This window comes from Cygnus atratus, chromosome 1, assembly GCF_013377495.2.
Source record: "Cygnus atratus isolate AKBS03 ecotype Queensland, Australia chromosome 1, CAtr_DNAZoo_HiC_assembly, whole genome shotgun sequence".
Taxonomy (NCBI): domain Eukaryota; kingdom Metazoa; phylum Chordata; class Aves; order Anseriformes; family Anatidae; genus Cygnus; species Cygnus atratus.
Genome location: NC_066362.1, coordinates 61,034,960 through 61,049,469, shown reverse-complemented (window position 1 = coordinate 61,049,469; position 14,510 = coordinate 61,034,960). Strand labels below are relative to the sequence as shown.

Below are 14,510 nucleotides of genomic sequence, written 5' to 3'. Positions count from 1 at the left end.
CGCTTCATGGGACCTCCGCAGGCAAGGCCATGGGGTGAAGCTGCTTCCTTTACAATACTCATGAGGTATTGGGCCATTGTATCCTTCCAGATGTGTTTTTGTTGTGCCACGTGTTTCTGAGGTGTATTTTTAAAATACCAGGCATGCAGCTATGGGAAATGGAAGCATGCAAAGGAGCCATGGCCTGGCTAAAGCAACAAAGCCACGCTCTTGCTGTGTGCAATGGGGATGTGGAAGGCAACTGGTAATGCTGCTGCTGTCATCCCTGGTAAACGTCAGTTCCTGAGGAGGACTGAAAGAAAACAGGATGGCTGTTCATGGCTCATGGATGAAAGCTGAGCCACAGAAGCTTTAAAACTGTCCCAAATTTATTCTAGTAGCGTCTTAAGTGGAAATAAGTCCTGGGCCTTGGTTGGGCACAGACCTTCTTCCTCAAACATTCCCTGCTAGTCTGGCAGAGGTCTGGCCATGTTGGAAACCATGGTGGTCCCTGGATGCTTCAGTATCCTTGTCTCACAGGGATGGCGTATGTCAGGGTGACAACAAGGGTTAGCTGAGCAGTGGGTCTGCTTGGAGCACTCGAGTGCCCGTCGGCAGTCAGATGCGCAGCCTGCGTACACTCCTGTTGGCTTGGTTTTGATGGTCAGGAGATGAAAATCTTTCACCCAAGGCAAAAGCAGCCTTCGGACTGGCGTGTTGCTGTGGATGTCCGAGTCTTGGGCAGCTGTGGATCAGGTGGTGGGTGATAGGTTACCTTACATGGCTCAGACACGCAGGGGTGCTTCAGCTGCTGCAAATGGTACCTGGCTTTTCTGGAGCAAGGGGCATGTGCATGGCAGTCTGTGCTGGCTTGCTCTCAGTACCTGGGTACAGTTCAAGTCTTTCACATGATTTCATATATGGCTTTATGAAGTATCTTATAAACAATTTGTCCTGTCATACTTTTCCCTTTTTCAGCACTTCTACCTTCACATATGGAAAAATTTTGAGCTTACTTTTAAAAACCTTGAGATTTTATGTTAAAGTAACCAGAGATTTAAAAATGCTAATGGTCGGGCTGTTTTTATGGCCTTCTGCATAAGGGCATTTTGAAGCTTTTTTTCAGGACGAGTAACACTGTTAATGCCTTTTTTTATTTTTAACTAAAAGCTGAGACTTTCTAATTATTGAAACGGGTTGCCCAGGGAGGTGGTGGAGGTGTTTAAGAAAAGGTTGGATGTGGTAATCTGGGACATGGTTTAGTGGGTGATGTTGGTGGTAGGGGGATGGTTGGACCAGATGATCTTGGAGGTCTTTTCCAGCCTTAATGATTCTGTCATTCTATGATTCTAATGATAGCCTGACCCACGCAGTTGAAGTGTTATGATTATTAGTGATTCCCTTAATAAGACAGTAATGAAACAATGCTTCAGGGAGCTTCCTAATGAAAGTAGATGTGGGCACATGACAGCACACAACTGCTAGTTAAAGAAAAAATGACAACAACAAAAAACGGGAACCCAAAACAAAAATAACAAGTCTGCTGAGATGACAGTGATAGTTTGGTAGAGACGGTGAATTGTTTTATCTTCCATGTTGGCTCTGAATGCTGGGCTTTTCTGCTCTGCAGGGGGCTGCTGATGGCTCTGTTGGGCCTTACTTATTCCTGAGTCAGCTGGCAATGCATTAACCTTGTGCATAATGACATGGTTACACAGGATTGCGCGTTTCCCTAGCAAAGGACATGTGCCTTTTATAAACCAAAACTAATGAACCTGCTGCCAAGGATACAGCTGATGATGAAATCGTCTTTTTCTGTTTGGGGAACTCTCGTGTAAGTGACAGTAACCCATCAATGAGTGTTTTAGGGGAGAGCTGTCGCACAGGTGATGCTGAAACTTGCCTTGGGATCACGGCTGTTCACCAAAGAGCTGCTGTCTTATGCAGGGAGGCTTTGGACTGGAAGCTGTGGCATTTTGAAGATGGAGTTCAGTTGGTTCTGAGTTTTGGATGTATGTTAACAACTGCTCGCTACTACTTAGAGGAAAAAAATCCTCTGTCCATCATTTTTTATGTACTGTGGGAACTGAGAACCTGTAGGAAAACTTAATTCACTTCCCAGCCCAGATCCCTCCCTCGCTTTAGCGTGTGGCTCCGAGCAGAGCAAGCACAACTGTGTGCCGCCAGGGAGCTGGACTACAGCCCCGTGCAGGTGAACAGATCTACTTGTGCGAACTGCTGGGCAGGGCCGAGGCTTCCCTGACTGCCTGCTTCCCGGTGCAGCACCCGTGAGCTGAAGGAACCCTTCCGCAGCATTTAGAAGTTGCTGCGGCACTGGGGCCGTAACTGGGCAGCGGGGCTCTCTCGGCCGCCTCCCCTCAGAGCGGCGGCGCGGGCCGGGAGGGCCGGGCCCGGGGGCGGGGGCCGGGGCCGGCCGGGGCGGCGCTGCCGGCGGAGGGCGGGCGGCCGCGGGGCCGGGGCCGGGGCCGGGGCCGGGGCTGGTGCCGCCGGGGGGGGGGCAGCGGCAGCGGCTTGGCGCTGCATGGCGGGGAGCCCCCAGCCGCGCGTCCGCAGGCCGCCAGCAGGGCGCCGGGCGCCGCCGCCATGCCGGGGCGCGGCCCCCCGCCGCCGCCGAGGAAGGTAGGGGGCTGGGGGCGGCCGGGCGGCGGTGGGCTTCGGGGGTTCTGCCTCGCCCCCCGGCAGGCCGGAGCCCTCCTCCATCTTAGCGGCTGCCCCGGCTGGGCAGCGGTGCGGGGCTCCCGGGGGGCTCTGCCCGGCCGCGGCTGGGGAGGCGAGGGGCAGGCGGCTGCGGAACCTGTGGTGGGGGAGACCCGGCTCCTGCTCGGCTGAGCGAGGGCAGAACGCCCCGTAACTTAGCGAAGTCCCGATCCCCTCCGTCCGCTGGGCTCTCTCCGCCCAGGACAGCCTGCTTTTCTCTCGCTGTGCCCTCCTTGGAGGGGAGCGGCTGCGCTGGGGTGCAGCCCGTAGCTTAGCGGAGTGATATCGCTGTTGTCCCGCTTGGCATCCATGGGATATCGCCTGTCCCGCAGTCTGCTCGTGTTCCCGCTGGGATAGCGGGGCGGTGGGTGCTAAGGGGCTAGGCGCGGGGTCTGGGGGGGACAGCGGCTGGGAAGGGCAGGGGACAGCACTTGGAGCTGTACGCTGCCCTGGTCTCAGGGCGTGCATGCGAGCTGGGGGGCAAGGTGTGCAAGGTGCGTTGGGGATGCTTTGAGAGGTCCCACGAGTCTCCGAGGAGCCTGGCGCTTGGTGCTAGAGAAGAGGCTGTCCTGGGGAGTGAGGCCTCGGGGCCGCACATGATCTCCCCCAGGAGCAGATAACTCCCAAGCATGGGGTGCTTAATCCTGCGCTGGTGTTTTAGTAGGGCACAGTTTATTTCCTGGATGGGGCAGCAAGTTGCGTGGTCAGAGAGAGGCGTCTCTTGTTCGGAGCTCAGCTGGGATGGTAGAGAGGAGCAGAGGGATTGCCTTGGAGCTTTATCTAGGGCTGTACAGATGTTGCTAGGAGGGGAGCTGCTGGTGGATTAAAAAGCTGTTTTCTGCGTTGGCTGTTACCTTATTGAACGGTTATTTCTTGATGTGTGGTAGTGAAGTCCTATAAAGCATGCTGGCCCCGTTTCTGAACCACCAGAAACGGAGTCGTTACTGCGTCCTGCCAGAGAGAAGGAATGCATTTCCTCGCCCCCTTATGCTGTGTTCTGGATTGTTGTCATCGTGGTAGTGTTTGTGGATTTGGGTTGTTGTTGTTTTTAAGTAATCCAAACAGTGCTTCAGCGTGTGAGACCGGATATTTACCACCTTGGGATAGACTTGGACAAAACTGAAGACTGTACGGATGGAAATGAGAGGAAAGCCACAAGATTTCCCAGGATAATACAGTGCCTCATTGAGGAACTGAAGAGAATGCACTGAAAACAAAGGGTGCTGGAGAGATTCGGGATGTAAAAAGCAGGCTGAAGATTTATAGCTCAGCTGGGACCATTCTTTGCCTCTGGGTTAGAAGGTTGCGTGCTGGAGCTTGGGTAGCCCTTTGGCACGTCCCCTGTGCACAATCCCCCTTGTAGATGAGTGCAGGTTGCGTGTCCTAAAGTGCTGCTTTTGGTAGTGTCTCTAGCTCGCTGCCTTGGGAAATCTTTTAGGACATTTTGTCTATAGTGGGAACCACGTGATGCTCGCTGTTCTCCAAAACCAGGAAGGGCATTTAGATCCTTTGTCAAGTGCTTATGGTGTGGTTGTCTTTCTCCCGTGTCTGGCATATTGATGTGTTAGAAATTTTCATTTTGACAAGGAGATGATAAAGAAGACCGTGTCAACTGCAAGGCTGTGGTTTTTAGAGGTGCTATAAATTCAGTAGAAGCTTTGCGACTGAATTATTTTGAATATCAGACATAATAACCAATTTATACAGTCTGTAAATAAACATCAGTTGTGCTGGGTGCTCTGGGAATGCAGAGGCAAATGTGATCCTTGCCCCAAGTTTAACAAATTCTCCAATCAGATTTTCACGCAACAGAGCCGGACTATTAAACACGGATTGATGCTGGGCATTTCAGAAGTGCCAGGTGAGGGTCATGTTCTTCTGGACTACTGTGAATGCATCGACCAACGCAGTTCATGCCCTCTTCCCTTTGTAGCACCTGACGTTATTTCCTGTGCAGAAGCCGCTCCTTTCTAAGTGGGGGCCAGACCAAGGGGAGCAAAGGCTCTTTAGGGCACTTAAGTCTGTGAGAACGGAGAAGAGCTGCTCTTAAGCTCTTGTTGGAGCTGTTTGGTTTGATGATCGGCTCTCTTAGGCGTCCAGAACTGGGGTATAAGCTCTTTAGGGAAGCGTTTTTTAGCGGAAGGATTTAAGAACTAGTGGCTGATATGTCTGTTGGCAGGATCCCAAGAGCTGGCTGGAAGAGGCCTCTGCTGTGAAGGAAATGCTGAAATAAGACTTTTAATTAACTTGCATAGCAGTTCCTTAAGGGCTGAGAAGACTCCGCAGGGAAGAAGGGAGTGGGATGTAGCTAGGAGGTAATTCCTTGTTGCGCTTGAGCTCTAACAGTAGATGAGTGAGTCTGGTCTTATCTCGATATGGCTCAAATAACATTGCATCCGAGGGTACCAAGCTGTAGGCATTGCTTTACCCACATGAGGCTGGAGAAGGGGCAGTGGTTTTTTGGTTGTATCCGTGAGGTACAATGGAAAAGAAGACAACAGCATGCTTACCTTGCTTTTGGGATTTTTCTGTTTTTCACCTCGAAACAGCTTTACAAACTACTGCAAATAAAAGCAAAGGTTAAAATGTGTGAACATGCATGTCATTTCTCTGTGGTTTCAGCCTGGGCTTTAGTGAAGAGCAAATGGGACTGCTTTTATTCCCAGAGTCCTTGGTCAGCCTAGCCTACCAGGGGACCGAAGTCCAGGCTCCTGGCTTCAAGATGTGCTTTTGAAGAGTTGACTTCAGCAGGAGCCGTGTGTGATCTTGAATTTGGGCCAGCTGAAGGTCTTTGTTGGTGGGATGGCACTGAAAGGCGCCATCACTATGTTAAATAAGTAAATACTTGAGATCCCGTAGGCTGGTCCAATTCAAGGTCTTTCCCAGCCTTCACGTTTCACTGGCTATATTCATGGGTCAATATATTCCGCATCTGTAGGTGTAGGACTGATGAGGTGAATGTCAAAAGTCCCCGGTCAGGTTCCTGAGCAGAGCAACAGATAGTTACCTGCCCGCTGCTCACGCAAGTCCTCACCGCCAGCTCGTGCCTTCTGCGTGAGCCAGGAGCTCGGTGTGAACCCACGGCACAGAGTCTGCCGTGCAACACCTTCGGGGCTCTGCTCTCCTGATGGTCTTGTCCCTGCCGTGCCGAGGCTGCTCTGAGCAGCTCTGAGCCGTGCAGCGTGAGTCCACCCATCACCGCTGCGGTTGTTGGTGTAGATAATGTGTATCGATAACCTTATTTCTGCGTTTTCTGCAAATATCGCTATCCCACAGTAAAGCTGAGGGGAAGTCAAGCGTAGTAGGGAAGACAGAAGTTTGAAGGAATTATGTCCTGCTGGAATGAACACTGTGAGTTTTAATATAATTATCTTCTGTGTCAGTATTGCTTCACCTCCCCAGATCACGGAAACCAGCTGAAGCTGGCGTGATGTTAATTCCTGGGATTTGGCAGGGCAGATGGCAATAGTAACAGTGATGATTAAAGGTTTTCCCTAATTAAACTTGTTAAGAGCTAGTACGTGGCCGAGGCCTTCTTTTACACCTAGCGTGAGGTCACTGTCCCGCTGCTGGGGTGCTGCCGGGTTTGCCTGGGGGCTCTTTGAAGTCACGCGTGTCAGTGAGAATTCGGCTCGAGCGTTACCTGTCTTCTTTATGTCCTGTTATTCGCTGTCCTGGCTGAATGCTGAACGTGAGACACATCCGTGTCAGCCGTCCGGTGAGTAACTCGTGGGCGGATGGATGGATGGACGGAGCCACGGGTCGCTCACCAGGCACAACCAGGGCTGGGACCGGGAGCGGAGGCGACTGCCTGCCCAGGCTGAGCCCGGCCGGGCCCCCGGCCCTCTGTGCTGCAGAAAAAGCCCTTGGCGGTCCTCCCGGGCTGGGAACCGGCGGTGTTTGTGCGGTGAAAGGGAGCAGAAGATGGCTTTTCCCGAGCGCTGCCTTTGCCCGTGCATGTGCTGGCTCGGAGCCAGGATGGAAACTCTGTCCTCATGAGCAGAGAGGGAGCGGGGAGGGGCGAGAGACAGAGGGGCCCCGAAGCAGAGGGAGCTAAAATAAAAACACCGACCCACACGGAGAAAAGCCTCCAGCAGATGGGCCCGCACGTCCCTCCGGGCTCTCCACGCAGCCGGCTTCGCGTGCACCGCTGGCGGGGTCTCGTGTAGGAGCGTGGGCAGGGGGCACGGCTCGTTTCAAGATGCGTGATGGGGGAGCAGAGTGAAGGGCAGAAGGAAGGACGCTAGACCAGTAAGTTAGCTGTTGGGCTCTGCCATTCCTAAAGCGGGATCTGTGTGTTACTGCTGGGGCTGTGCGCCGGCAGCGGTAAGGCAGATGCTGCTGCGTGAGCAACTGGAGGGGCATTACTGTGTTTTTAACTTGTCGTCCTCTAACTATGGCAGGTCTGGGCTCTGTAAACCAGTATCGCTGGTGCTGATGGAGGTTCGTTTGGAGGTCTTGTTCCTTCCAGCACGCACAGCACATCTGGTTTGGGAGGTATATCTGGTGGTGAGCTAGGCTCTGTATGTAGACACTGGCAGCTGTGTTTTCCTGTGCCCAGGTCCTCATTAGGCATCGCAGTAACTAATCAGATCGGTTCAGGGTGCCGACCTTGCTTGGAAGGGCCTTGTCTTGGTTCGATGTCTGTGCAGAAGACTATGCCTGGTAGAAAATCTGCTCTTGGAGAAGCAGTCAGCAAAGCTTGGCTCTGAGCTCACTTGAAAATCTGGCCCAGACGTTTGAGCGTGTCGAGAGGCAGCGATGGTTAGGGGCAGCTCGAGCGGGGAAAGGTGCCGCCTCGCTTGGAAGTGGACGAAAGAGTTGTGTGTGGGGACCCTGCCAGGCACCGAGACTCCTGATCCTGCCGATCCCTGAAAGCAGATGGCTCCTGACCAAATTCAAACGCATAAGTTATGTTTCCACAAACTTTCTGGGAACTCTGGCAAGCCACTAGAGAGACTGCGTTTCAGGGGGCGAGGGCTTACCGCTGTTTGTAGCCGGAATCATTGTAAGTGGCTAGATACTCCGTGTTTTAATTAAATTTCCCTTTGGGAATAAATGTGGTGAAGTGTTTCTGTGATCCTTCTGTGTTTAAGGATTCTGTACAGTGCCCCCAGTTTGGCAGATCATTTAAGCAGACGTGTAGGTCTCAGCGCATGCTTAAATCCGCCCAGCAGAGCACTCCGGCTCCCAGTGCAGTACATCATTTCCACTCGGGGAAGTTTGGACTGGACTTCGTGTGACACAAGCTTAAACCTAATTGATGACAGTGGGCTTTGAGCATATGCTTAAAATTAAACACCTGCTTAGGTGTTTTCCTAGTCGCAAGTGGTCTCGCACACTCAGATGAATTCTGTGGGATCATTTTATATTAGTGATGTCCTCGAGCAGTGCTTTCCTCTTAATATCCCGTGAGACTTCTTACCAAGGTCTTGCTGACAAGCCATGTTACTGCGAGCGGCTCAGGTGAGATGCAGTCACAGCCCTGGTATTTTGCTAGCGCTGTGAATAGGCACGCATCTGTGAGTGATTAAATCAACCCATCAGGGTGTCATCTGGAGAGGAACAAATGCTGAGCTTGCTTTGCAGGCAGGGGGGAGGATAAGATCCCCCTCTGTATTTTCTGCTGGAAGCTTTTCCCCTCTGCAGATGTGCAGCTGCCGAGGTTCCTTGCCAAAAGGCAGCCGTGACTTACAGAGCTGGGGAACATGCACACATCTGCTTGCAGAGGAGAGCGGGGAAGAGGCTTGGTTCTCCTGTCCTGGGGGATTATGTTCTCATGATAGATAGTGCCAATTTTCATGGAGGGGAATGGCGAATTTCACAGGGCACCGTAGGGGCACCTCATAAATATGAGTTCACTTGCCAGTGTCAGCCAAGCAACGCCTTACTAAATTAAAAAGAAATGAATTCCCAAAGACTTTTCTGACTATTGGAGCTTTTTCTTTAAGAATGTTAAGCCCCTGAAGATAAAAACAAAAATACATGTTTCAGCTGCAAAGCATGCTGTGAATATAGGCTTTATGTTTCCTTCTAGGTGAGAGTTGAGTCTTGGATTATCCCGAGCTCACAGTGGTATGTGGCATTATCCAGAGCTCATAGGGGCAATGGGAAATAAATACCTCTTACTAAAATCGAGTAGGGTGTCTTCTCCAGCACGTGCAGCATTTCAGAAATCAGCATCTGGTCAAAACCAGACCTGAGGCATCACCCACAGTCTATGAAGTCAATGGGATCTTTTCCATGATTTCAGTGAGCTTGGGATCAGGCCATAACTGGGAATCTGTTTTTCCCTGCCTTGACTTGTTAGCCCGTGTGTGTAGCAATTTGTGGCCGAATTCTTCAAGCGTACCGAAAAGAGATGTGTAAGGCGTTGAGCTTTTTCCAGATGATGTAAGAAACCCTGATCTCGCTGGCTGCCATTTTTCAGCTATGTCAAACTCGGGGAAAGGTTTCCTGCTGGGAAATCAACACACACTGACTGTTTTTTGCATCAGATTTCTCTTTCCCCCAAGATTACTCTGAGTGACTCCAAGCTGAAGTTTTGCCATGGTGTCACCTCTCACGTGAAACAGTCCTGCACTTGTGTTGGTGAAAGATACCGCCGCTTAGTCTGTGCTAAGATTTGCCCCATTGGTATCCCTTTGTTCACACAGTAGGAAACTTTCCTTGTAGGATGATGTAGTGTACACAAATTCAGTGGGAAACAAAGGTTTCACCTGTTAAATTCCTACATTTCTCCATTAGTCAGAGAAAGATGCTTTTGGGTGTGTTTCAAGGAAAAACAGGATTGTCTCTAGTAGCCACAAATTTCATAAAACACTGTCAGGATTTGATGAGGGAGATTACTTTTAAATAACTTATAGCTTAATAATCGACATGTAGTATATTGTTTAATGTCCTACTTGCTTCATATTTGCTTGCACAGGGCAAAATTATTTTTCTCATCCAAAGGAATCTGGAAGCATTATCAGAAACAGGACTCGCCCTACAGGAGTGGTGAAGTACTTCAACTCCAACTGACATTCACTGCAGGAATACAAATTCCAGCTTTTCTGGCCTTCAGACCAAACTATTCACATATGTGGATAATCCCAGTCCCTCTGCTAATTCGCGCTCAAGGCAGCCTTCCGCTTATTTAAAGGAAAAAAAAACTTTAGGCTCCTAAAAATCTGTAAAGATATTTTTTTTTTTAATCAAGCCTGATCTTGGACTACATTGACTTTTTTCTTATTAATTTTAAGTTAAAAGAAATTTTCAGAAAAGCCTGAAAACAGATCATCACCAACACGTTCTTTTTTCCCAGAGAATTTAAGTATTTCAGCTGTCTTGCTGTTTCTGTTGCACACATAACTTATTCTTTTGTAACTTGCGAACAGTATTTTGCAATAGAGGAGATTTTGGTGTGATTTACCATGAAATACTTGAATGCGGAATTAAGCAGAAGATTGTATAATGCAACTTTTCTTTAGCAGTTGCTTCAGTGTGTCAGCAAAACTTGGCGATACGCTGATGAAGCACAGCAAGATGGATCTGGATGAGGTCACCAGGCAAACAAGGCCAGTTCTTCCGCTGGTGTCAACAGGCAGTGCGCCATTAACTTTAGCTGAGCAATGATCTGGCTGTGAGGTTCAGGCACTTTTGTTCCTTTTTGTGGTGTTTTTTTCAGTTTTGTGGTTGAATAAAAAAATATCTAAAATTGGAGGCGTGTGGCAGGGTAGCCCCATTTCTTCCCTTCTCTCCTCTTTCCCTTCCAAAAAAAAATGGATGGAAGGAAGGGAAGCCTAAACAAAATGTTTCAGGTGCTTTTGAAGGGAAGGCTTAAGTCCTTCAAAATTTAGCTAAATTTTGCTAGGAGATGTCATTACAAAATAAAGAATCTAGCTTTTGTATGATTCCTCCAGATTACATCAAAACATTTCTTGAATCTTTCTTTGTCTGGGCACACTGTATGTAATTATATTGAACTTGGCAAAAACGGTTTCAGTTGATCAGAAACCATAAATAATTTTTTCATCCAGCAACACTCAAACCTGTTTGTGATTTATGCACAAGGAATTGCTGAGGCTGCACAGCTGTATTTCAGATACGTGAGTGGGCCAGATGAGTTAGTTTTTGGACCCTTTCTGCTCAGGTGAGAGGAACAGGCAGTTTTACAGTGCTATTCAGACTGTGAGGTGCCTACCTTGGGAAAAGGGAGTACTTCTGGAGCATGAATTACCTCTCAGGAGTATTAAAGAGCCTAAAGGATTAGTTCACACATGGACATCATGTGACATGGACATCAAGATTTAGTTGAGACAGATCTGCCCATTGTTCCATTATAATTCCTGCACGGAATGTTATGTTACTGTGAGATATCCAGGCGTATATTTGCCATATAAATTGCTTACTTGTATTTCAGTTTACATTATTTTCAAAAGTCATTCCTGACAAACTTAAGACCAGAGGTAGCACTAATTTCTTATCCGTCATCATTTTTACCTGTCATCAAAAGTCAGATTTGTGTGAATTCTTAGTTTTATGCGATAATTGTATTTACAAGTACCATGCATCTCTCATATACATTTTGCTTGGGAAGGCATATAAACAAAATTATCTCCTTGCTAGTCTATTTTTAGCACTGAAATTTCTCTTCTGTCGTATTTTTCTTTTTTAATACAAATGGAGTGAACCCACTAGGAGAAGCAGATGGCAGATTTTTGTTAAGTAAATGTTATCCAGTGTGAATGTTTGATTTATTACATGTGAAAGGGATGGGAAGAAGAATCCCTACTCGAATGCTGAACATTTTTCTTACCAGCCAAGAAGTAAATCAAGTATAGTATTACATAAGTTCTTCTTGCACCTCTTCTAGTTGAAGAAAACGTTTGGGGAATTTCCCCTAAAAGATCCAGTTTAGGTTTAGTTTGCCAGTAATGCCTGTAGCCATGCTATTTTCAATAAGGAAAATCTGGTTGCTATCAAGAGATCAGTTGTGTTAAGCCACAGAAAATTCAAGCAACACAGTCCATCTTCTACCTTTGTACAAAGAAGGTGGCTCTGGTGAGGAGGGTTGGGTGAAGTCGAAGCTGTGCCATGCTGGTTTCGCATCGATACCTTCAGTAGGGCTAGGATTTCACCTCATGTTGGACTGGAGCAGCAGATGTTTATGAGTCTGAAGATAAAAGACAATGATGTTTATTGAATTGTGCAGGGGATAAGGGCTTCCGCAAAGGGTTTGACTCCGGAAGACTCCTACTTTGAGATTTTGTTTTGGGTCCTGTAAAATGCGCCCTTGTGCAATGCATTCAGTGCTGGCTGCTTTGTAGTAATGAGCCTTTCCTGTGCACAATAAACAGTATTGGGGCCCCGGCCAGGACAACGTTCAAACATCTTGGGTGGAGTATGCCCTTGTGGTTACCCTGGAATACAAAACTTGGATGCACTTTCTCTGCGTTGGAAGCTTCCGTAAGTATAGCTCTGCTTTGGTCGTGAGATAAGGGCTCAGTGGAGGAAATTATACATGGATTCCCTGCTTCTGCTCCCTTATCAAACAGTGCGATGTATGTGAAAGAAAGTAAACAATGGAAATTAAAGTCCTCTGGAGTGTGTATTGCCTTTAGCACATCCCTTCGAGGAGAGCAGTAACAATATGTGCCTCTGGTGAATCTCCAGTTTCTAGGTTTCCTGCCATGAGAAACCCAAAGAAATGCTTCAGGGGAAAAAAAAAAAAAAAAAAAAAGGAAGAAAAGAAAAAAGAGATTTCCCAAGTAGATGCTTTCGTATTTTTCAGTGTTTTTTGTTGTTGTTTGTTTACTTGATTGATTTAATGTAGTCATGAGATAACTTAAAGCTTTAAAAAAAAAAAAAACCCTGAACCCTCATCTATCTGAAATTGGAATGAATTTGGGAAGAAAATATTTTCTTTTTCTAATACAGTAGTGAAAATTTACACCACTCATCAGTATTTGCCAAGGCAGTTTTACTGGTGGTTACATGGCCTCCCTAATACCTTTCACTGCACTGTTGAAGTTTATTAGGCACTACTGAATCACTGGGGATTAAAGACTGTACAAATATGCTAGGAACAATATCATTTTGTATCTTGTTTTAGCAGCCATTTTTTACTGCTTACTTGCTGGTTGGTTGGAGAGTTTTTAAGAGATGAAAGGCAAAAAATAATCTCTTGGGGAAGGAGAGGCACCTAGTAAAGGGGTATTCAAAGGGAGTGGGGTTTGCAGTTATTTTTGTTGTTTTATTTTTCACAGAGAACACGAGAGTGAATTCTCTACTTTTCTGTAATTCATGACAGATTATTGTAGGGTAGTCCAGGTTGGAAGGGATTGCAAGAGATCTGTATGCCAGCCTCGTGTTTGGGGCAGGCTCATGTCTGAGCTCAGACCATGTTTCTCGGGCTGGGCCTTAGAAAACTCCAGAGATGGAGACTGCAGTGCTGTTTTAGTGCCTTCTTGTGCTCCCGGTGAAAAAAAGCTTTTCATTAGATCAGATCTCTTCCTTGTTTCCACTTGGGCACTTCGTCTCTCCTTCAGCCTGAGAGAGAAGCATCCAAAGAAGTGGCCTCAGGTCGTGCCCTGTGCTACACCAATGGTTTTGTTTTACGGCAAGTAACATGTTCAGAAAGTCATTAGTGGGGGAACCTGAACCTCATTTTTGAAAGGGACAGGGACACACAGGTGGCAGTCCAAATCTCCCTTGGACACGCTCAAATGCAGAGAGTCACTGGGTCGATCTGTCCATCTGCTGAGCTGCCAGGGCCTGAGGAAGCTCTTCGGACCATGTCTGACCTAGTGGTTCTTCTGGGAGAGCCTTTTTCAGGACTGGGACCTGTTATCTCAGACATCTCCCATGTCGGCAAGTTCTGCCAGCTGCATCTGGCACCTGGCTGCGTAGGTGTGCCTGCTAAGTGCCAGAGCTTTCCAGGTATGTAAGTGCAAGCAATTGGCTTTGAAGAAGAGTCACTTAGTCATTTCTGAAAATTTTGCTTGTCCTGTTTCTTATGTTTTTTCTGCCACCAAGGTGACAGAAGATTGTGCCACCGAGCTGTTGTAGTGCCTTGCCAGCATTTCAGTCTGGCAGTACCAGGAGAAGATTGTATCTTTTTTCTCTCCTCTTGCATAGTCTGGTTTTATAGTCTGAAGCTCAAAGCCTGTGGGGGGAGAATGTATGGGTAATCAGAAGCAGCAGACTTGCCGCTTAGGCTCTGCCCTCGCCCTGGGCGTCGAGGTACCAAAGAGCTCAGGTCCGTCCCTAAGCCATTCTGTGCTCAACTTGCTAAACGCCCAGCTCCTGAAGGGCTCTGTTCCAGGATCAGCAAGGTGTCTGAGCAACGTGGCGAGGCGAGTTCATTCTCTCTGTTTTGCTTTCTCGTCCGGGGGTGCCAGCATCAGTGCAGGGGGAAACCCTCATGCTTCCTGGGCTGCTGCCCTCATGGCGCACTCCTCTGCCGAAGCCCTTCAGCAGCTCCTTCACTCGGCATCGTCTCCGCGGCCAGTGAGGGAGTAGCGAACCACATGTGAGAGTGAAAGGGCCAAGGAGGGAGATCTGCTTTCCCCAGGGTTTGGGGTTTTGTGTTAGGCTTTTCCCCGCTCTGTTGGCCGGGAGCGCAGTGACCCACGCAACCGCACGGACCGGGCCGGCTCCCTCCCCCCGCTTCCTCTCCCTGGCAGAGCCCAGGCGCTCAGATTTCCTCCCTAGCGTGGGGCGGATGGGGATGGCGGCTCTCGGCTACATTCCTTTCAGTACAAAAGAAGAGGAAAAACTGCTCTCCACACGGGCAGATGGCCGACTGTTTCCTGGCAGCTCCGCCACAG

At 48.6% G+C, this 14,510-nt stretch overlaps 1 protein-coding gene across 3 annotated transcripts in view; it reads left to right on the top strand.

Moving 5' to 3' along the window:
- Positions 1-28: 28 nt before the first annotated feature.
- DENND2A (DENN domain containing 2A) overlaps positions 29-14,510 on the top strand; it is a 61,053-nt gene continuing 46,571 nt past the window's right edge. The window contains exon 1 of one of the 3 annotated variants that reach the window (XM_035568574.2): positions 29-65. The gene's annotated coding sequence lies outside the window, so the exon portion shown is untranslated. Of the gene's footprint in view, positions 66-2,495; positions 2,620-14,510 lie in introns of those variants that run through there. The other 2 variants (XM_035568575.1, XM_035568576.2) reach the window with 2 other exon arrangements.